The 24,667-nt window shown below is 44.0% G+C and overlaps 1 long non-coding RNA gene across 1 annotated transcript in view; it reads right to left on the bottom strand.

The window, feature by feature from the left end:
- Nucleotides 1–2,518: 2,518 nt before the first annotated feature.
- Nucleotides 2,519–24,667, bottom strand: part of LOC120401773 — a 53,648-nt gene continuing 31,499 nt past the window's right edge. The window contains exons 2-5 of the long non-coding RNA XR_005596720.1: nt 18,105–18,168; nt 16,880–17,057; nt 15,338–15,437; nt 2,519–2,644 (exon numbers count right to left, since the gene is read on the bottom strand). This is a non-coding gene — a long non-coding RNA (uncharacterized LOC120401773). The remainder of the gene's footprint in view (nt 2,645–15,337; nt 15,438–16,879; nt 17,058–18,104; nt 18,169–24,667) is intronic.

Raw genomic sequence — 24,667 nt, 5'->3', positions numbered from 1 at the left:
CTCTAAGGTGCCACAAGTGCTCCTGTTCTTTTTGCGGATACAGACTAACACGGCTGCTACTCTGAAACCTGAAGTCAATTTAAAGTTGGGCACAGGCTTGAGTGTCTTGCTGAATCGGGGCTTTACGCTCCAAGAGATTGATTGATTCCCAGCCTGAGATAGTTTTTGTTTTCCTCTTTGTTTTGATGTGGGCAAATATGTAAAGATTCTTGCTGTCTGAACAGACATCACTGCCTGTTGCTGTGTTTTGCTTCTGCTCAGTAATCCCTCCAGGTTACAAAGGTTGCTAAATAACTAATTAAAACTTTTACATCTGGCAATTGGACATCTCCAGGGACTGACTACAAATCCTTTCATTTACAGTTTCATGGCCTGAAGTACGGCTAAGGCTAGTAGCAATTTTGAAGTCATTACCATCTTAGCATTGTCTGGTTGTCTTGTTCCGGTTTCTATGGGTCATGTATCAGCCTCATGGGAAGCCCCATCACAATTAGGATCCACAAGGACAGCCTCATCAAAGCAGAAAAACTTGATGGAAATGGAATCTGAACTACTCAGTCACTGCTGTCTTCAAACAGAGGCGTTCTGAGACAACATAGGCAGGGATGCATGGGAAGATTGTATTGCTGCTGCCCATACTGTATATATTGTGTGAATAATCAGAGGACTTCAGCCTCCAATGTTTTCATTCTGGCATCTTTCACGAGCACTAAAATCTTACTGGAGGAGGATCCATTCACCCACTTTAAAAGAGTGCCAAATTGGCACATTACAGAGATGAGAAGTCCCGGATACATTTCCAAATGTGAGGTCTTTTCATCTGGGAGCAGCACCAATGCTAACAGCTTACTGGGCTGGTAGGCTCATAAAAAAACCCAGCGTGAAGAGGTGTTTCTACCTTCAGAAGCAATGAAAATTTTCTGGCCAGCTTAGAATAAACTTAAACTGATTTGCTTTGTGGGATACCTGTCAAGAGGCTTGACTAATATTATGTTTTCAGAGCACATTTGTATTGACTTTTCTGATAACCTTACCAACCAAATCATGCATGAAAACCACTGTTACACCTTTCTTTTTTTTTCTTTTCTTTTTTTTTGGCTAGACCCTCTACCCCATTTTTTTTTGTCCTATTCACTGTGGTATAGTATACGTTCATTGCAAATGTTTATAGCTCTGCAGCAGACTTGACAATTGGGACAAATCCTCAACCTCAGCACAAAGCCCAAGTGAAAGAAGTTTTCTACAGGGGTTCTCAGTGCGGGGGGACTGAATCCTCTCCCCGGCTGTGCAGCTTTTGCTGTGGTGCCGGGATACCAGCTGTACATTTTCTGTTCCCATTCTGAATGTGAAGGGGGAGGGGATGAGAGGCTATGGAGGAGCTATCCAGTAGTTCCTTGTGGTTAATTTTTATTATTTGTATAAAAGTACTGCCTAGAAGTCTGAACCAAGATTGTAGCTCATTATGTTAGGCACTGTCCACACAAAGTAGTAAAAGACACTCCCTGCATAGACAAGCTTACAATTTAAATAGACAAGGCAGACAAAGGGTGAGCAAAAGGAAGTATTATTAGGGTTGCCAGCAGTCCCTTATTACAAGGGACGTCTCTCTTTTTTTAATCTCTGTACAAGTAGTTCAGGAGTTGCTGAGCGCTGCAAAAAGCAGCAATAAGTACCCCAGGCAAATGTAGGTGAATACTGCTTATTATTAAATACAATACATAATAATAATAGTTAATAATTACATTAACAACAATAATATCTGGCCTAAGGATGAGGCCTAGGTGCTAAGAAAATAGTCCCTTATTTTTGAAATACAATGTTGGCAATCCTAGTTATTATCCCCATTTTACAGACAGGGAACTGACAAAGAGAGAGCCCAGATCCTCAAATTTGTTTAGGCACCTGACTCCCATTGAAATCAATTATTTCAGTTAAATCAATTATTTCAATGGCAGTCAGCCACCTAAACAACTTTGAGGATCTGGGCCTAAGTGATTTGCCCAAGGTCATAGAGGAAGTTTGAAGCAGACTCAGCATTTGAATCCAGATCTTTTTTGTCCAGGCCAATACCACACAACCATAATTTCACTCCACTAGTTGTAGGTCCACTGGCCAATGCTACCTCTCTCCACTCCATACCACCATATTATGTCATGAGCCTCCATGGAGCTCTGAGGGGTATAGCTCTTATCTTTTGACCTCTCAGCTAGGGGGAGGTCCCCACAAGCAGAATCACAATGGTTCCATTCTGCCAAGAGCCCTCTGCCTCTACAAAAGGGAACCAGAGGACTTCTTATTTCACACACAAAACACAAGACATGAAGCAGAATAAATTACAGTGTTTAGTAAACCAGGAGCTCACATGTACAATGTTAATCCCTATCACCCACGGATCAGTTGTTGACAATGGAGTTAATTTTAAGTACAGCAAAAAATTAATTAGTGACTGCAGTGTTAGTCACTATTAATTATTACAATTATAAATTATGAACAATTTCGAGTCATTGTTCTTTTTAATGCTGTTATGGATATTCACCTTGTGGCTGAACTGTGCTGGAATCTCCCGGAGCAATACACCATCTGATTCAATGCTTTGTGGGCTCATATTCAGAAAGCCATTTGGCCTGCAAACTTGCTGGATTATCTGTAAACACAGTGAAAGAAGACAGTTATTGCATGAAGCCCAGGCAGCACACCTGCATGCTAATGAGTTAAATGTCATGACAGAAACACAAAACCATTATTCCGTGCTACCTTTAGATGGAAGCCAATTTTGTAACATTTCAAACAGAAAATTATCATGTAATTTCCTATGTCAATATATAATTTATTTTGTAATAAATAACGAAATACATATTTATTGGGCTTTTTTTTAATCCATCTGTTGTGCTATTCTCAGTTCTCCCTGCCCTAAATGCACTGTTCAGACTCACCGTAATGCTTTCTGCCTAATGCTGCTATACCCTTTAAGCGCTGTAATGATTAAGGAATGTATGATAGGATTAAACACAGCTACCATTTCCTTCAAAGAATCCTAAATTACTTATGTTAGGATTTATGAATTACTTTAAATTAAACCCAAAAAGGATTTATATTAACAAAGAAGAATAAATTGAAGAAAACATTAAGTCATAGTCTAAAACATATAGGCATTTAAAAAAAATGTACATTACTGTTGTGGAGCAAATCAACGAAAGCCAGCAATATCAACACTAAAGCTGGCACTCCAACTTTGACATTCTCACCATGCCTAACAGTTGTAGCAGCACATATGACTTGTAACAGCATAAACTGAGCTGAGGCTTATAGAACACATATTTGCAAACTATTTCAGACTTCTACAATACACTTCAAAAGGATCAGAAGAGGGAGCTTTCTTTTTCACTTATGGTTTTACTTTGGCAGCAACCGAAAGTTATTGTCAGAAGGCTATTTGGCTAATCATGCAAAATGAGATGTATTTATTTCATTTACTTGGTGGTCTTAGTCCAGTTCCTAAATAACAAGTGCCGGTATCTCAAAACATCCATGCACACAAATGGTACTAACTGGTAGTGATGGGTGCACTTCTGAAAAGGTTCAAAGTTTGGTTTCCTAGATATGTTTTTTAAAACATTTTATTGTTTTTATATAAAATATAAACACATAATGAAATTATATATATAAAACATATGCACAAGATGTAAATAGCATATAAATAACAAAATTCAGTGTTCATTATTTGTAACAACTGGGTAAAAACAAAACAAAAAAATACACACTTCTACCTGTAGAGGTCAGTGACTAGATAACATAGCCTCTAAATATCGGGGACAAATACATAATAAACTGAAAAAGTATTCAATGTGACCAGACATCCTCATATTTTTTCCAAGCATTTCTATTAGACAGTCTTTTTTTCCATTAATTCAGTAGTAGAGAGCTCACTAAGGCCTGGTCTACACTACGATTTTAGGTCAAATTTAGAAGCATTACCTTGATTTAACCCTGGACCCATCCACACAACGAAGCCCTTTTTATCGACTTAAAGGGCTCTTTAAATCGATTTCTTTACTCCACCTCCGACGATGGGATTAGCGCTGAAATCGGCCTTGCCGGGTCGAATTTGGGGTAGTGTGGACGCAATTTGACCGTATTAGCCTCCGGGAGCTATCCCAGAGTGCTCCATTGTGACCACTCTGGACAGCGTTCTCAACTCAGATGCACTGGCCAGGTAGACAGGAAAAGGCCCGCAAACTTTTGAATCTCATTTCCTGATTGGCCAGCGTGGCAAGGTGCAGGTGAGTGCAGATCTCATCAGCAGAGGTGACCATGATGGAGTCCCAGGATCGCAAAAGAGCTCCAGCATGGACCAAATGGGAGGTATGGGATCTGTTCGCCGTATGGGGGAGACAAATCCATGCTAGCTGAACTCCATTCCAGTAAACGAAATGCCAAAACATTAGAAAAAGTCTCAAAGGGCATGAAGGACAGAGGCCATAACAGGGACGCAAAGCCGTGCCGCGTGAAAATTAAGGCGCTAAGGAGAGCCTACCAAAAAACCAGAGAGGCAAACGGCTGCTCCAGATCAGAGCCCCGAACATGCCGCTTCTATGATGAGCTGCATGCCATGCTAGAGGGTGCAGCCACCACTACCCCAACCCTGTGCTTTGAATCCGTCAATGGAAAATCACGCAACGCGGAAGTGGGTTTTGGAGATGAGAAAGATGATGATGAAGAGATTGAAGATAGCTCACAGCAAGGAAGCGGAGAAACTGGTTTCCCCACAGCCATGGCATTAAGGAGTAGACTGGGTTCCCAAGGATAACTATAGGCATTTCAACATCCCCAACGGTTATTTTCTGGTCTGGGAAGTAAATCCCTTGCTGCAGCCATTTAAACAGATTAGTGTTCCTGAAGATGCAAGCCCGGCCATCCCACGTTTATGTTGGTGAAACGTCCCTTGTGATCCACCAGTGCTTGCAGCAACATTGAAAAGTACCCCTTGCAGTTTATGTACTGGCTGCCCTCATACTCTAGTGCCAAGATAGGGATATGAGTTCCATCTATCGCCCGACCACAGTTAGGGAACCCCATTGCAGCAAAGCCATCCAATATGACCTGCACATGTCCCAGAGTCACTACCTTTGGTAGCAGCAGCTCAGTGATTGCTTTGGCTACTTGCATCACAGCAGCCCCCACAGTAGATTTGCCCACTCCAAATTGATTCCCAACTGACCGGTAGCTGTCTGGCATTGCAAGCTTCCACAGGGCTATCGCCACTCGCTTCTCAACTGTGAGGGCTGCTCTCATCTTGGTATTCTGGTGCTTCAGGGCAGGGGAAAGCAAGTCACAAAGTTTCATGAAAGTGCCCTTACGCATGCGAAAGTTTCACAGCCACTGGGAATGGTCCCAGACCTGCAACACTATGCAATGCCACCAGTCTGTGCTTGTTTCCCGAGCCCAGAATCTGCGTTCCACAGCATGAACTTGCCCCATTAACACTATGATGTGCACATTGCCGGGGCACGTACTTTGTGAGAAGTCTATGTCCATGTCTATGTCCTCATCACTCTCATCACCGTGCTGCCGTCACCTCCTTGCCTGGTTTTGCTTTGGCAGGTTCTAGTTCTGCATATACTCCAGAATAATGCAGTGCTCATAATTGCCACGGTGATCTGTGTGGGCTCCATGATCCCGTGCTATGGCGTCTGGGCTGAAAAAAGGCGCAAAACGATTGTCTGCTCTGACGGAGGGAGGGGCGACTGATGACATGGCTTACTGGGAATTAAAGCCCACAAAAGGGGGTGGCTTTGCATCAAGGAGAAACACAAACAACTGTCACACAGAATGGCTCCCTCAAGGATTGAGCTCAAAACCCTGGGTTTAGCAGGCCGTTGATTTCATGGAGGGAGGAAGGAAACAAATGAATACAAAACAAATCGGGTCTATTTCTTATTTTGATCCACTCCATCTATCTTTTACATCTTTAGGCTGGCAGCAGACAATGCAGTTTGACTGCTAGACATCATCACCTCCTGGGTGCTCGGCAGAAGATGCTGCATTACAACTGTAGCCATCATCATCTCCTGGGTGCTTGGCAGAAGATGGTGCAGTAGGACTACTAGCCATTGTCATCTCCTGGGTGCTCGGCAAAAGATTGGAATGACCTGGCTGAGTCACTCCCATGTTGGTCCAGGCACCCCGACTGACCTCACTGAGGTTGGTTAAAAGAGTACCCAGGAGTACAACGACGACAGCTACCAGTCGTAATGCACCCTCTGCTGCCAAAAAGCAATGAGCTGCTGCTGTGTAGCAATGCAGTCCCATGTCTGCCAGCACTCAGGAGACTTATGGTGACGGTCAGCTGTACGGGCTCCATGCTTGCTGTGGTATGGCGTCTGCACAGGTAACCCAGGAAAAAAGGCGCAAAACAATTGTCTGCCGTTCTTTTCACAGAGGGAGGGAAAGGGGGCCTGATGACATGTACCCAGAATCACCCGCGACACTGTTTTTGCCCCATCAGGCATTGGGATCTCAACCCAGAATTCCAATGGGCAGCGGAGACTGCGGGAACTGTGGGATAGCTACCCACAGCAACCCACAGTGCAACGCTCTGGAAGTCGACGGTAGCCTTGGCCCAGCTCCCAACCATGGCCGCTGGCCACAGCTCCAAGGAGTATGTGGACTGAATGTGGGGTATGACTGAAATATTTTGGGGACCCATGGCCTAGGGTGACTATACATCCCGTTTTGGCCCCAGACATCCAGACATTTTTGCAAAACTGGGCATTTGTCCTATTTGCTCTTGCCACTGATCACCAGCTGTCGGGGGGGGATAGTTCAGAGGTTTGAGCATTAGCCTACTAATTGTGAGTTCAATCTTTGAGGGGGCCATTTAGGGATGTGGGGCAAAAAATCTGTTGGATGATTTAATTGGGGAGTGGTCCTGCTTTGAGCAGGGAGTTGGACTAGATAACCTCCTGAGGTCCCTTCTAGCCCTGATATTCTAAGGACAAATGTCCAGTTTTGCCAAAAAGGGGCTCAGGGGGGAGGGGTAGTGTGAGTGGTGGGGCTCAGGCCAATCCTGCACAGGGAAGGATGGGGACATGGGTGAGTGGCTTGGGCCAGCTCCACACAGGGTGAGGGAGAGGCTCCATGTGAAGGGACTGGGGGGAGAAGAGAGAGGATCTTGGGCCAGCTCTGTGCAGGGGAGTTGGAGGGGAAGGGAGAGGGTGCTCAGGCCAGTCCTGGATGGGAGGGGGAGGGATTGGGAGAGTGGCTTGGGCCAGTTCTGCACAGGGCAAGGGAGAGGCTCAGGCCAGCTCAGCACTGGGGGGTGGCTCAGGCAAGCTCTGTGCTGTGGTCTAGTAAGTGGCTGATCTACCTCCACATGGGGAAAGGTGCGGGGAATACACTGTCCATACCACAGGATCCATCTACCGGCCTGACCAGGGGGCAGTGCCTCAGGGAGAAGAGGAGGAGCAGGGCCGAGAGGCAGGGTGGGAGAGGAGGAGCAGGGATAGGGTTGCCAGGCATCCATTTTTTTTACCAGAACACCCAGTCAAAAAGGGACCTGGGAAGCTCCAGTCAGCGGCTGTTAAAGGTACTGTCATCAGTGCAGCAGGGGCCCTGGGCTAAGGCAGGCTCCCTGCCTGCCCTAGCTCCACGCAGCTCCCAGAAGTGGCCGCCTGGGAACCGCGACCAATGGGAGCTGCGGGGGCAGTGCCTATGGGCACGAGGGCAGCGTGCAGAGCCTCCCTGGCTGCCCCTCCGCTGCAGGGACCTCGCAGCCACTTCCTTGGAGCCACAGTAAGTGCCACCAGGACCCCATGCCCCACCCCAACACCGTGCCCCAGTCCAGAGTCCCCTTCCTTACCCAAACTGCCTCCCGGAGTCCGCACTCTACACCCCCACACACACCCCAACCACCTACCCCAGCTCTGAGCCCCCTCCTACACCCCAAACCACTCAGACTCACCCAGAGCCTGAATCCCCAGTCCAGAGCCTGTACCCCCTCCTGCATCCCAACCCCCTGCCCCAGCCCAGAGCCCTCTCCCACACCGCAAACCCCTCATCCCCAGCCCCACCCCACAGCCCACACCCCCAGCTGAAGCCCTTACTCCCCTCCTGTACCCAGCCCTCTGCCCCAGCCCAGTGAAAGTGAGTGAGGGTGGGGGAGAGCGAATGACAGAGAGAGGGGGGATGGAACTGGGGGCAGGGCCTCAGAGGAGGGGCAGGGAAGGGGCAGGGCCTTGGGGCCCCATTGGCCCATGCAGTAATCTGCCACCGGTTTTACTACTGCATCCTCCTCTCACAGGTACAGCATAAAATTAGAAGGTGGCGTGTTTGCCTAGCCTGGAATCAGTGCAGAGGAAAACATAGACTCAGGCTATAAACATAGAAAACATAGACACAGGCTCAGACTCCACAGCTCCTCAATCAGACTTGCAGAGTAGTTGTCTCACTGTGTGCCCTTCAAGCACCCTCTTCCATTCAGGCAACAATGCTGCTTTCAGTTCCAGGCTACCACAGGTTCCTCCGCTACAGCTGCATATTCTATGAGAGATTAATGCCACAATGGGGAATTTGGAAAGAAAGAAAGTTACCAAAAACTTCCAGCTCCTTTCCCACTGGGGCACAATGTAGAGTGAGCTGCAGGGCTGGCTCTAGGTTTTTTGTCTCCCCCCCAAAAACAAACAAACAAAAATGGGTGAGCTGTCTGACTAGCCATGCTATAATGGGGCATACAAACTCCATACAGAAAGAGGCAGAAGCGAAAGGACAACCTTCCCCGACTTCAAGACAATCAGGCTAACCACATCTCAGAACTGCCAATCATCGAGACCACACCCACAGCTGGGACCAGTAAGGAAAACAAGCCCCGCTAGAAAGGAAAGAGGTCAGAGAGAGAGGCAGACAGGAGGGCCTAGGATAATGGAGGGGAACAGCCTCACACCAGGCTACCTCCAGGGAACCAGTAAGGAAGTAAAATAAACGCTTCAAGCCCTGGAGCTTAAGAGCTGCTTGATTCATGTTATATTAAGTTGTTGGACTGGGCAAATTTGAGCTGAATAGAGGAGAGCCAGTTTGGTGAAAGCTGGAACACCAAAAAAGAGACTGCACTCAGAGTGGTTCACGCATACTCTCTAATATCCATGGAAACCCTAATCTGCACTGTCTGTACATCATGTGGAGATACCACTTCCCTGCAGACAAACCAGTATGGTTCCATTTCCCTGTGCAGCAGCTCCCTTGCAATAGCACAAGAAAGGAAACACTGAAAGCTAACTATAAACATTTTGATAAAATAATTTCGTATTAATTTAAACTTAAATTCCCTTTTGAAATCCCCATGCTGCCCATGCTTTCCCACTGTGCTGATTTCCTTTCTTTAAGAATGAGAAAGGAAGTGAAGGGAGAAAAATCCCTTCAACACATTTTCTGAGGCAATAGAAGAACATGAGGCAGAACAACAAACTTTTCGAACTGTTACATTCATGTTCTAGGGAAGATCCTGCTCTCCTTACTAGCCCGAACACTCCCCCGTGGCTTGAGTGCAGTTAAGCTCTAATTCTGCTCCCATTGCTGGCAATGGAGAAAACTATCAGCAGAAGGACTAAACTCCTACTCATACAAGTAAAGGAAATAGGTGTTGGTATCCAGTACATGAGTAACATACATTTACAGACCTTTTATAATGCAGCCTCTGGGATGTAAATAAACAAGGAAGGCCGCTTAAAAGTGAATGCTCTTGAGCCATCAGGCTGACAACTCAAAGCTGCAATAGTTTTGTGACGAGACTTTTCAGACTCCAGCACACTCAGCACACAAGCAGAGTGCTTCAAAAAGCAGCATAAGTGATCATTTATGATTCTTCTATTTACAGAATTCCGGTGGCATTGAACCATATATATTTTTCGAACAATGTCAATAATATGCATGTTATCTGTGTAAAGCATGAAACTGTTACTAAATAACAGAAAATAGAAAGCTGTCTAGATTAAGGGAAAGCAAAAAGGACTATTTTTACAAGTGAGAGCTAGACCCCACACATAGCGGGGTTTGTATTGCTACTGGAAATAGCAGCATTGCCTTTGATGTACAGTAACAGTGCAAATGACACTACTCCCCTGCATGTTTTATATTGTTGCCACCAGAAACAATTACATTGCCCAGGCAAACTTGTCACAAGGAGGTGGAGGAGAAGTTCAACAAGGCATTCCCTCCCTCCTTCAGAGAGACGCAATAGTGACCAGGGTGATTATGCTTTTAAGAAGAGAAAAATACCAGTTGTCTGGAGTGTTGCCCAAGACACAGTTCCAGGGGCTCCTGTTTCCATTGTTGCCTAAAAAGGAAGCCTAATTAATTGGCTTTATTGAATCTCTTCCAACATGCTTTTGTTGATGCTAATGAAAAAGAAGTGAAGTTAGCACTTATACAAAAATGGCAATGCCAGGAATAAATGGGGTGTTTTGTATGGTATGTCACAGCTCATAAAGAGGGACAGCAATTGACATCATTATTAGCTTCTAACACAGTATAATGTCATGTGCTTGTACGGGGGGGGATGTTTTAATCTTGGACTACTGTACATTTTTATGACAGGCTATAGGTTGAGACACTATTGTAAAAATAGGCATAGACATTTTCAAATATTTTTTTCATTAAAAACTGGACTGTGGTATCTAAAATAATTTAAAAATAAAGTATTTTTATTTTGTTTTCATAAATTCTTTTAAAAGATGTATATTTGGGAATATTTGAATAAAGAAAGTTTGTGGCCATTTCCTACAGAATGTCAAGGTCAAGTTGTGGAGGAGTTGAGTGTAAATGAACTAATGAATACTAATTTCCAAACATTTTCCATTGAGCGCCAGTAGTGATACAGGAATAAAACCATCAGCTAAGACATTGTTCCTTGAAGCCCAGGAGAGCTAAAGAGATGCAGTTTTTAAACATGTCAGAAACCCATTTCATAGCATTAGTGACCTCTGTGTCCACTTCATATTTAATCAAAGCAATACTAATTTTCAAAAACAAAACACAAAAATCCTAGTCTCTCTTTAGCTTTGATCTTATTCTTTTCTATTCACTCAGGTGAATTAAGTATAAATAGATTAAATGGCAAAAATCTTCATTAATGCAGAGTTAAGTTTGCCTGGTGATAGTTTGTGCCTTTCTGAAAAATCAGGAAATACAGAGTTAAGGTAAACACCCACGCAGCCTTAACCCTGTCCCTTTGGAGTTGGTAATACCTTCTGGCATGCACTCCAGCAACACTCACGACGTTGGGTATAGCTGTGTTGAATGGTGGAGTAGTAAGTCAGAGCAGCTTGGGAGAGCTGTGATTGTGATCTGAGATGACCCAGGGATTAGTTTGAGGAGTGTCACAGAGCTGTGTGTGTTATCAAAGGAAAGAGATGCATGGGTATCTTGAGGTTCCAGTCTGGATCATTTCAATACCAACTTGTGTCAGTAGCAAAGCACTGGGGTCTTCTTGCCATGAGTCAGTAGTGAGGTGGGATATGAGAGCAGTATGGATTTAATGATGGGTAGGGGTAAGCATAGGTGTTGGTGGTGTCCTCTGTGCATGTGTGAAGGGTTGTAAAAAGGGTATGAAGTGGTTGTTAAAATTTACAAGTATGATATTCTGTCGGGTGAGTAGGGTCAGTGATTGAGTGGAGTACAAGTGGAGGTAACGCCGGTTCATTCCTGTGAAAAGGCAAAAGTGGGAGTGTGTGTTATGGGCACATTGGGACATCGCTCGGAGGGCAGAGTTAAGGTTGTGTGGGTGTTTCCTGGTTTTCTGAAGTTTGAGTTTTGCTTAATTCAATGTTCGGGACGAACATAAGCTAGCGCTGGGCAGTCTTAGCTCTGTGTTAAAGTGTTTTGCCATTAAATTTCCTAAACAGTACAAGAAATGTTTGTTGGTAGGAAGTAACAGTCCTTTACACAGTTGTAGCTCTCACCTAGGTTTGATGCTGATTATTACCTAACCAAAGTATCCACACATCTGATTTTATATAATTTTTTCAGCAGTAGATCTCACAAAACTTTACATCATTATCTCCATTTTACAGATGGGAAACTGAGGAACAGAGCAGTGAAGTGACTTGCCCAAGGTCACCCAGCAGGCCAGCGGCAGAGCTAGGAATATCCACAGTACAGGTATCTGTCCACTGGGCAACATGGTTGCTACGTCATTCCTTGGTGCTCTTCCCACCTCCTGTAGATTGTGTTACAGTTGAATGGAGACAATGGCCATTCTTTGAAACATTTGTAATGGGCGGGGCCAGAAGATAACACAAGTTTAAACATCTGAAACCCAGAAAATGAATAGTGAAGATATAGATCAACCCTGGGTGGGTGGGGGGCTGCCCAGAGTGTATGGGAGAGGGACCCAGTTTGGAGGGTGGGTAGAGTGGGTGTCAGGGGCATGGCTGTGGAAGCCTGGCTGAAGCAGGGGCAGGAATCCCAGGTGGGGTGAGTAGTGGGAGTAAGGGGTCCAGCTCAGAGTTGAGCTCTGGCTACATAACCAAATAGCATGCAGCCCTCCAGTAGGCTGCTGCCTGTGGTGTGTATGCAGTGTCATAGGGCAGGAAAGAGCAAGGAGCAACTTCTTACATGTTAATGATTTCTAGAGTGCCAGCTAATGGCTTAATGGGATGGGAAGGAGAGGAAGAGCTGGACATTTGGGCAGAAGGCCAAATATTGAAGACGATGGTGGGGCAGGGAGTGGACAAGGAGACAGACACACCAGTCTTCCCTAACATGCTTAAAAGGTACTGTAACAACCATTTAATAAAACTTCCCCATTTAATAAAACTGTCAAGGTTTTGGGATATAGACCATGGATGAGATTTAGCTCACAAGCTAAATCCCCCAGGATTGTCATGGAGTCTCCAGGAATTAAAGATTAATCTTTAATTAAAGATTGTCATGTGATGAAACCTCCAAGAATACATCTTCCAACCAAAACTAGCAACCCTACCCACCCCGGTTCCCAGCTTGCATGGCAGTGCAGGGAGAGGACACCACAAGAGGAGCAAGGTTCCCCCATGTCCCAAAACACACAGCAAGGGGGAGGAAGGGCTCAGACCTCTGCAGAGGGGTAGGGCTCCCTCAGCTCCCAGCACATGGAAAGAGAGAATTCAGGGTTGACATTCCTCCACCCCTAAACCCCATCTTCCTCTGCTACTCCTCTCATTCTCCAATCGCTCCCATCTTCTCCCCCTACTCCCCTTAATTCCTACTCCTTGCACCTTACTTTAGCCCTCCAACCCCGTTTCCTTTCACTACCAGCCATTCCCATTTAACATCCTCCCCATAATACCCCATTCCTTGCTGCAGACCCAAACCCCTAATTCCTCTATTACCAGCTGTTCTTGCACCTCTAATAGCCCCTCCCATCCCAGTAAGCATTCACACGTTATTTATTTTCTTTTAAAAATAGTTTCAGCAGCATCTAAATATTCTGCTGTACTCAGATTTGATGAATAATAACCCTCTCTCTCTCTCTGTCACACACACACACACACACACACACACACACACACACTGGACAAAAGCAGATTTTTCCCAAATGTTTACAGTTAATTTGCATATTTCTGTCCAGCATAGGTTTCAAACTTCAAAGTTGCTTGAATCTGTGAACCAAATGAAATGCAGCTGGCTTTGGTTTATTTTATTTTGTTTTTTCTAGGGGCTGTATCTTGGAAACTTCTTCCACAAATGAACCTGCATTTTGATCACTAACCCTATCCTGCATTCCCACAAGGCATTCCAAATTTCAAGACAATCCATGGAAATACACAGATTTTATACTACAAAGAGTTGTCCTTTTAACAGGAAGGGCCTCCCAACCTTAGCTACAGCAGAGATGGTGCTCCATTATAAATTTCATGTAAGTTTTATGAAATTAGAGGGAGAATGGAGGAAAGGGGCTCTACTCATCCATGAGAAACATATCAGGGTCAAAAAGGGGTGAATGTTCCTAGCTGAGAGAGAGTACCGAATGCAGATGAATAAAGCCTCAAACAATAGCTCTGAGATATATGAACTGCTCCATTCATGTCAGTGTGTGTTCCTTTCCCTCCCTCCCTCCCCTGCACTGGAGAGTCTCTGATATGTGTTGGGCATGCCCATTCGCAGCTCCTCACCCCCTCTCAGCAGTGTGTTCTTGGTGCATGCTCTGGCATGCCTGTTCTAAGCTCCACACCAGGAAGGGCAGGGCTTCCCCAGATCCTGGGTCACAAGGGGGGAGGGAATGGGGCTCAGACACCCTCAGAAAGGCAAGCCCCTCCAGAACCTGGCTCCTATGAGGTGGAGGTTCAGACTGCCATAGATTGGCAGGGACCCCCCAAGAGGCTGGCACACACATGGGAGGGAAGAGAGCAGGGCTCAAACCCTCACGGAGAGGAAGGGACCCCCAGATCCCAGCTCACACAGAACATATGGAGAGGCTCAGACTCCCCCTCAGCTTAGGCAAGCCCCCTCTAGAACCTGGCTCACATGAGGGGGGTCACACCCCTGTAGATGGGCTGGGAACCCCCAGCTCATGGCACACACATGGGAGGGAATGTCAAACTGACAGGTGTCCCTGTCTCTATTCTCCCCCAGTCTCTTTGTCACTCACCCCCATGTCCCTTTTCCAACCCCGCCCTCTCCCCCCATCCCCTGATCCCCAACCCCTCTCCCCCTATTCCCACCTACTCTTCCACCCCAGAATATTCTGCTGTGCTCACATTATATTTGCCAAAATGAAGATCCCCCTTTGAGAGGCAGCATAGAGCACTCTACCTCCTCCTCCCTTTTTTTAACTTAAGATTTCTCCCCTGAGATTTATTTGAACTCACAATGCCTGAGGTACTGCTCACGTTCAATGACCATGCTATACCTTTAGAGCAGGGGTTGGCAACCTTTCAGAAGTGCCGTGCTGAGTCTTCATTTATTCACTCTAATTTAAGGTTTCACATGCCAGTAATACATTTTAACTTTTTTAGAAGGTCTCTTTCTATAAGTCTATAATATATAACTAAACTATTGTTGTATGTAAAGTAAATAAGGTTTTTTAAATATTTAAGAAGCTTCATTTAAAATTAAATTAAAATGCAGAGCCCCCCGGACCGGTGGCCAGGACCTGGGCAGTGTGAGTGCCACTGAAAATTAGCTTGCGTGCCGCCTTTGGCACACGTGCCATAGTTGCCTACCCCTGCTTTAGAGCCACCAAGATCTTGTGACATAAGGGTGGTTTTCCCGACAAGTAGCCTCATTCTCTGCAGATGCTCAGTGTAGTCTGTTACAGCCTCAGTGCACCTCACTGGAGAAGCAAACTTTTCTTCAGACAGCATTTTACCTCAGTTTCCTCCAAAGGCCTGGTGGGTGCACTCTGTTGGGATAACCCTCAAACGTCTGAGACCCTGGTGCAATTATCTGAGCCCTGTTTTGATCTCTATCTGTGAGAAAAAAGAAAGAAAAAAAGGTGCCAGAATGTGTCAACTTTAAGAAAAGCTGGGGGCCATATCTCAGAAAATCTGTGGTCAAATGGCCCTGAATTTGGATCACTGACTGTACCCTGTACCTCCATGAGGCACACCAAATTTTATGATAATCTGATCAACCAATGTTGTTTTTTCCCTCTTTAATAAAAGTTTTAGATTTTTGTGACCCTTGGTGCTCACAAAAGTAAGAATCTGACATCCTAAGCTAAAACCAGGCCTGTTTCAGCAGAAAGTATACAAGCTTCTTCTCCTAGCTCTGTGAATTGCTTTAATAGTGACCCAGCTAATACCCCTCTTATTCCAATCCTGAGCCTTTCTGGGAAAGCACACATCAATCAAGAGAAACTTTGCTAACTGCCAAGAAACATCCGTGATGTCTTAGCTGAGACTTGCAAACTCATTTACCTGGTGACCTCAGCTCGATTTTAGCCTAGGCTTCCAGAATAGCAGGGCTAATGTATTTGCCCCGTGCTTTGGAAAAAAAAATTAAAAAAATAGAGGGGGAGGAGGGTGGCTGGGAAGGAACACATTTATTTGAAGGCCTATATGTCAGATACCAGTCACCATTTAGCAGAAGTAGAAAAACAGCCCTTATAAAACACAAACCATAGAAATATGCAGTGTTGTTACATCCATGTTATTTCTAGAACTAGGTAGCACTGATATGTATGCCTTATATGTTTTAATAACAGGTCATGATGGTTTGGTGAGCTTATTTTCTAAGCTTTAGATTTAATGTATGACATTTTTTTTAAAGTGAATTTTTGTGATTGATGTAAAAAGCGACAAAGAGTCCTGTGGCACCTTATAGACTAACAGACATATTGGAGCATGTAAATCTCAGAGAAAGCATGTAGTTTTCCAGTTTCTGCTTTTGCTTGGAGCTGTCTTAGAGCAACATCTAGTGGTAGACTGTATTTGCATCTTCAGTCAAAACTTCAAAAGGAGGTAAGCAAAATCAGAAGTGTTAGCATAAAAACTGACTGTTAAATGGTTTGCATATGCACACATAGAAAATAAGGGAATACACTAGCCCATTCTGAAGAATATTTTCATACCTTTACCTCTTATTCTTTATATTAAGGGTTTGATCCTTCAAGGCACTCTGCACCTTGGGCGCTCTCATATTGAACTCAGTGGAAGGTGAGACTGTTCAGTCAATCTCACCTCTTGTGAAAGACTAATCCTCTCATAGGACTCTATTCTATTTTACCAAATAACTTAAAAAGATAAAAACTTTCCTTGCCATAGGATTCCTACCGCAGTAGTGTTCCAAGAATTCAAGGGGGAAAAGTGTGCAGCTTCTTTTTCTGACCCAGCACCAGATTGATCTATTCACAAGCCATCAACTATTTGTGCTTGATCTTGCAACCTTTATTTGTATGATTAATTCTTACTCATCCGCGTAGCCCCATTGATTTCAATGGGATTACATGCTTGAGAAGTGTTGCAGTGTCTGCCTCTTTGCATCCTACTCAGCTCTTTGACTTCATTTTCTCTCAGTAAATTCTTCAGCACATACACACCAGCACCAAAGAAAAACCTATTCACTATTCAAGCGATTTCTCCTGGTGCCTGGAAGAAAGAGAAAGAAAGAGCTTTCAATAGAGCTTTGATGGTGACAAGAGTCACATAAACACCTACGTGGATTGATAGACCCTATGCTGATGTGTGCAGCTTCACTGAACTCAATGGGACTGCTTATGATAGGCAAGTATGATTTTCCTCTTCTTGTAGTAATGTACTTCTGTGACAGTAGCTGTAGTTGTAATGTAGGTTACATAGGTTAGCTCTAGGTAACTGGAAGATAGCAACGGAAACATTACAACATACTTCATTTACCTATTAGTCTCTGCAATAAGCTGGCATTAATGCAATATTAAGTCTGAGAGAGAAAGCACTCAGTTTTAACCCTCTGTTTGACTTCTAAGTGGTCAACTTTAACTCTGTCCCAACTATGCTTATGGTTTAAAATCTTATCTGTCAATATCATTATACAATCTTACCTAAAGTTATATAGTACATAATGTCTTCAGACTTGGCTTTATTTGTAAATCTTATTGAAATCTACAAAGCAAGCCATGTTTGAATGGTGGCTGGAACTCAATATAGCTAACTCAAGGATAAAAGACTAGGCTAAATCAGCCTAACGTAGAATTAAATCTGGGCCTCCGGGGTCATAAGTATGGCAAACCTAATATTTTTTTTACCACAATGCCTCGACCTCCAGAAATGCTTAGAAGCTTTTTTGATGTATGTTCCTTCTCTCTTTCTTTTCCATTTGCTTCTCTATCTGCAGAAAATATTTCTGCCACATTTCCTCTCTTCCTTACTGCCTCCTATTTCCTTCTCATATCCTGAGAATTTCCTTCCCCAGCCCAAACAACGTAGAAAACAGTAAACCTGGGGGAGAGGGAGGGATGCTTGTTCTTATTGTACAGTGCTCCTATCTTCTCTTCCACACTGAAAAGGAAACAATTCTAAGTCTTGTATATTTTCAAAGCACTGTCCAAACAGTAACCATTTTTTTCCTTACAGCTCTCCTGTGAAGTAGGCTAGCAGATATTAACCTCATTTTACACATGGTGAAACTACTAGCACAGACAGAGTACAGTGACTTACCCACAGTCTCACAACAAGTCAGAGTCAGGCCCAAGTCGAATCCACTAGTCCAGAACTTCTCAATCTGTAGAATACAATGCAAAAGTGGGCTGTCAAGGGGTCGCATGCCACTGGCTGAGAAACCAAAATAATAATAATCAGTAAAATCCCAGGACTCAGCAGAAGTCTGTGAAGGGGAGGAAGGAGCAGCTCATTCCCTCTCTCCTCCTCCTTTTGTGTCCGTGCCCTGCCCCATGACAAAATCCAACTATCAGGCTACATGTCCTGAGTCCTCCCCACCCCTGCAGTTCTAAACTCCAAGCATGGGAAAGTACCACTCAAAGAAGCTATGCAGCTGGTTTTGAAGTGGTGATTCTCTACAGCAGAGTATTAGGTGGGCAGGGAGGGAAAACAAGGAAAGCATCTCTCTACCAGCTCACTGTCCCCCGCACCTCAGTACCCAAAGTCAACCACGCTTCACCCCTGCCCTCAACGGCAATCCTTTGCTGCTTCCAAGCACTGTGGGTTTGTGTGGGTCTCAGCAAGAAACCATCGATGGTTTCTGCATCCCATGAAAATCATACACCACATAGGTGTATGAGATTAGGATGATAGAGTGGTGCAAGGTGCTATTTTGAGAACATAGCATCATGTGGCAGCATGGGTTTGAATTTCACTCCTGATGCTTTGTTAGCTTGTGAGGGGAGAAAGAGTCCAGTGGTTAAGGTGTGGCATACTGCAGGATATTGTTTTTTTGTAATAGCACTACCTTGTTTCCCATTCAAGATTCCTCACCTAAAATAGACCTAGTGAGTGCATTCACACATACAGCATCGGAGGTCTGACAACTGTTCCACATGTTTGTTGCGATTTGAATTGTCCACCTTACATACCACACCAAGTCAACAAATGAGACAGTTCGGATACAGAGTACCAGAAAGAAATCTATGGGATTGGTATCCCAGTGAAATAGATAAGCAAAGACATTCACTTTATTTGTAACGTTATTAGAATGTCTAACTAAATAATGTTTGTAACATGCTATGGCAGTGCAGCATGTTATTAAATCCAACGGGATATAAATAGAAATCAGGAGGAGTTGTTGGCTTTGAGCCCTATTTTATTTTGCCAGGCCATGTGTTTTCTCAGAAACCACAGGACGACTTTTAAAAGTTCTTGCATATTTAAATCATGACAGTTTACTAATGAACTGAGTGCACATTTAGATAGCTGCATAGCACACTAAAGATTGAGGTTACCTTTGTTTCGTACTGTGCATGTGCACTATGGTGCATTTATAAATAAGTGTAATGTCTCTATTTTATGACAATCTTTTTAAACAACTCAGCTGCTAGTTATGATCTACCTACATGGACAAGTGTAAAGGTTCCATTGGATTTGAGTCATTTCCCTCCTCTCCCACCAACACAAAAGAGAAGAATTTATATTTATGAACAGGATTTTTCTTTATTGTGTTATAACAAACATAGCTGAAAGTATTCTGTTGAAACTAAAACATTTTGTTCAGGCAGGGAAAGCTTCAGTTTTGAAGGTGAATATTTCAGGAAGTAACATGTGTAAAAACAGGACTTCATAATGGAAACTGATCTGAAACCTCCTGACTACCTCTATAATATATTCAGATTGAAGCTATGTTCAGCTATATCTGTACTTCAACATATACAGAGCCTAAGCATCTTTGGGACTTGAATTATTGGGTTTGACATATATTTTGCAGGAAGTTGTAAGCATATGGGTAAAAGTGCCCTGAGCTACTAGAGAACTTTGCATTTGAAAGTCTTCCTGTCAGGTGTTATATTACAATCCCTTCACCCCTTCCAATAAATTACCCTAAGGGGAAATTGTATTCTAATTGCCTGCAGGGTTCAGCATCCAAGAGGATTCACTAGACTGCAATCTTAAAATTGTAGTACATAAGGCTGAAGTTTGTGCTATTCCTTATTCTTGTTATACTCATTGTCATTAGCTTAGATTTGTGTGGTTCTAATTTCTGTTTTTGTCACAATCGCTGCTATGAGAGTGAGATCTAAGAAGTTTAATACCTCATAATTCTGTGAAAGCTGAGAATAACCTTGACTCCTCTAATTTCCTCAATGTCCTAAAGTTTACTGGCTGGGTAATATCAATTTTCCCTTTTTGTAGCCCCAACAACTAGAATGACCAGATAATTATAATCAAAATTCTAAGATCAGGGGAAGGTATTTTGCCTTGAAGAAGAGATTGGCCACAGCTGGAGATGGGGCACTGGGAGTGGAGCAGTGATCTGCGGTGGCACATAGAATCCTCTTCTGAGATGCCTGGCTGGTGTGTCTTGCTCACATCCTCATGGTCATACTGATAGTCAGATTTGGAGTTGGGAAGGTATTCTTCCCCAATCAAATCAGAAGAGAGCGGGGGGGGGGGGGTTGTCTCTTTCCACTGCAGCATGGGGTGTGGTTCACCTGCTGGGATCATCTGGATATATCTCACCTAAACCAATTCCCTGTCATTGCAGGGATCTCAGGCATTGGTCACCATATTCTCTCCTGTTCTCTGTCTGTGGTACACAGTTTAGTCTCCTGAGGACTGCAATGCTTAAGGGTATATTTATACTGCCATCACTAGGTGTGATTGCAGCCCATGTAGGTATTCCTAAACTAGCTTAAATCTAATTAGTTTGGGTACCAGAGCAGTAAAGCCGCAACAGCACACACATCAGCGTGGGCTGTGCAAGCCCATCCAGAACTCTGGGTAATTATGTCAGCAGCTAGCACACACTGAAGCCTGTGCTGGCATGCCTTCACTACTCTGGTACCCAAACTGGATAGATTTAAGCTAGGTGGGGGGTATAGCTACACAAGCTGCATTCACACCCCATGATTGCATTATAGGCATTCCCTTAGTCTAAGTGAAATGTAATGGTCTGTGATATGCAGGCGGTTAAAGTGGATGATCTAATAATCCTTTCTGGCCCTAAACTTTATGAAACTTTTAACTACTCCTGGCCATATTTTGCCAATGTGTTTTAATTTCTGTTCAAACAATGATGGCACAGTAGGACTCAGAATAAGACAAGGTATATTATTGATTTTTCAGTCAAAGATTGTGATGTGAAAAGCATTGTATCAAGAGCAGAAAACACCATAACATGAACATTTTCTCAGCAACAATACAGGAAATTGCATTGTATGGATAGTGGCAGTAATCATGTAGCACCCTATTCTTTAAAACATCATAAATGACCACTGATTTAATTCACTTAGAGTCCAGTGCTGACAGGTACTTAGCAACTCCTGGGAGGTGCTGGATGCTCTCTGAGAAGGGCAACTATTACAAGATTTTTAAGTGCCACATAATAAGACAAAACAATAAACATTGTGTGTGTTAAGTATCAACAGAAAAAAACCTCTTCTCTCTTCTTTGTATTACTACTTTTTGAAAAAAAAAAAACCAAGTAAAGCTTTTAAACTTAAAAGAATCCAAAACAGGAGCAACCACTTCAATGATCCTCAAGACAAACCAATCCACCAACTTCAGCCAAATGTAAATAAAACTAAAAGGAGGGGGCGGAGAGAAGATATCAGTCCCAAACACCAAGGAAGAAAAATCAATGTAGCATAAATTATCTGAAACAGATGGGTTTTGCAGTACATCCAAAAGTAGCAACCACTCAAAGTGATTCCAGATTCATGATTCAATATGTTCTAGAGGATATTCTCACAGATAGCAAATCTACCTCTCTTTGTTGTACCACTACTTCTTCTAGTCTGAGTAAATTAACGAGTAGAAAGCTCTGTCCCACTAATTTAGTAGTGCCATCCTGTAATGGAAAATTTATTTACACACTTACCTGAGGTTCCTTCCTTTGGATTGGGCTCTTCCGTGCTTGTCTGGTGGCACTGGCTGGACTGTGGTGGAGTCAAAACCAGGTCCTGTCTTGCTGCACAGCTGGATCCCCCAATCACCTGACCCCTATTTGCCTCCTCCTCTTCCTCATTCACCTTCTCCTCCTTGCTAGTCATGGCAGGGCCCTGTGACTCAGGCTCCTTGGAGGTATCCATGGTGCTGTGCAGGATCGTGTAGGGGTCTCCACCAAGTATGGCATGCAGCTCATTGTAAAAGCAGCAGATCTGCGGCTCAGAATTTATTGTTGGTCTCCCTGGCCTGCTGGCACTCCTGCCGCAGTCCCTTGGCATTCACATGGCACTGCTGCCAGTCCCTGTCATATCCCTTCTCCTACCATCTCCCCAGGCAACCTACTTCTAGATGTCACTTTTTCTACTGCTGATTTGGATCTGTGCCAGCACTGCCTCTTCTCCCCACAGGCCCAGGAGAGCCAATATATCCTTTCTACTCCAGGCCATCATATGTCTGGAACATGTAGCCAGCATGGTCAGCTGGGCAGATGTGCACAACAAGGAAAGCAGATAGAGGTGTGCTGACCAAGATGGACACCAGAATAAGGCATTTCAAAAATTTACAGGGATTTTAAGAGGACACTTCCAGTCTATGTGGCCTCTGGGCAATGGAGCTCACAATTGTGACTAGAGCGGTCAGTGTCGGGCATTGTGCAACAGCTGCTGGGTGATTATTAGGATCAACATAAGTAACTCAGTGTCTACACTCACTCCGTATTGACCGCCATACATCAGTCAGGGTTCTATGCCGCTCGGGGAGGTGGTGTTAATATGTAGGCATAATGAGGTACTCCCATCAGTGGGAGACAAATTTAAGTGTAGATACATACATACATAACTAGGTTAACACAAAGCAGCTTGTGTCAACCTAACTTTGTAGTGTAGACCAGGCTTTAGTGATCAAAATGCTGGGTCAGTGCTCCTAGCACTCTGTCACAAAACTCCAAGTGAATTTGCAGGGGATAATTCATTTTCAGCCCCTCACAAACCACACTGCAAGGTTCAGTTCACAAACACCATTGCAAATCAAATCCTGCAGGTTTAGGAAAGCTCTGTCCAAAAGGCAGGGACTCCTGCAGGTGTCCTTCAGGAAGTAATTTCATAGGTGAGGACCTGAAAGAATCTAGTCCACCACAACTGACCATATACGTAAAGAAAGAAACAATCACATTACTACTTCAGCCATGTTTTTCAGAAATAAAACTAGTGATATACGGTTCTTCAAATGTTGAAGAGGCCCAATTTTCAGAAAGTGCTGAGCACCTACCCTCTGAAAACCAGGCCCCTTTAAGGGTCTCAGATTGGGCTCCCAAAAACTGAGTATCTAAAATCACTAATCATTTCTGAAAATCTTGGCATTATGGCTTCTACTAATACAGACTGTATAAACTATACTAAGATCTTGAACTGCATCTTTTGGAAAACTGACAGCCAGTGTAAATTGTAGGGGACAAATGTAACAATCAATTCCCTCACTCCTACTCTAAGGAATAACTGAGCAGCAGTATGCAAAGGATAAACCAATTACATGTTTGAAATATATTATAATAAGTTTCCTCAGTAGGCACAAAGATTTTGGCATTAATGATAGGTATGTGATTAAGAGGCGAATACTCCACTAAACACCAGGGAGGGAGAGGAGTTATTTAAGTTAGGGGCCAATGTTGGCACAAGAACAAATAGATGTAAATAAGATCAATAATTTTAGGCTTCAGATTAGACAAAGGTTTCTAACCATCAGAGGAGGGAATTTCTGGAACACCGCCCCAAAGGGAGTAATGGTGGGGAGGGGGCAAAAAAAACGATCTTGTTTTAAAAATGAGCTTGGTAAGTTCATGGAGGGGATGATAGCATGAGTTGCCTATAATGGCATATGGCCCATCTGCAACTGGTATTGGCAAATATTTCTAATGGCCAAAGATGGGACATTAGCGGTGGAGGGCTCTAAGTTACTAAAGAGAATTCTTTCCTACGTGTCTGTTTGGTGGAACTTGCCCACATGCTCTAACTGATCACCATATTTGGGGTCAGGAAGGAATTTTTCCCCATGTTAGAATGGCAGAGACTGAGGTTGGGGGGGGTCACCTTCCTCTGCATCTTGGGACATGGGTCACTTGCTGGTTCCAACTAGCATAAATGGTGAATTCTCTGTAACTTGAAAGCTTTAAAAATCAAGATTTGAGGACTTCAGTATCTCAGAGAGAGGTTATGGGCCTATGACAGGTGTGGGTGGGTGAGGTTCTGTGGCCTGCAATGTGCAGGATGTCAAATTAGAAGATCATGATGGTCCCTTCTAGCCTTGAAGTCTATGGGTATGTCTCCACAGCAAAGAAAAACCCACAGCTGGCCTGTGCCAGCCAACTCAGGCTCATGGAGCTCGGGCTATGGGGCTGTTTCATTGCTCTGTAGACTTCTGGGCTGGAGCTAGATACCAGACTTTGAGGACCCTGAGAGGTAGGAGGGTCCCAGAGCTCAGGCTCCAGCCCGAGTCCAGAAGTCTATACAGCAATAAAAGAGCCCCACAGCCAAGTCCCCCGAGCCCTAGTTGACTGGCACAGGCCAGCCACAGGTGTCTAGTTGCTGTGTCGACATACCCTATGAGTCTACTAAAGGTTTTAATTTTGAAGTCGCTCTCTTATAGAGAACATAATAGAAATGACATGGTCT

The sequence above is a fragment of the Mauremys reevesii genome, linkage group 3 (assembly GCF_016161935.1).
Source record: "Mauremys reevesii isolate NIE-2019 linkage group 3, ASM1616193v1, whole genome shotgun sequence".
In the NCBI taxonomy this organism is placed as follows: domain Eukaryota; kingdom Metazoa; phylum Chordata; order Testudines; family Geoemydidae; genus Mauremys; species Mauremys reevesii.
Note: the sequence above shows the minus strand (reverse complement) of the source record. Positions and strands in the feature narration are given on the sequence as shown.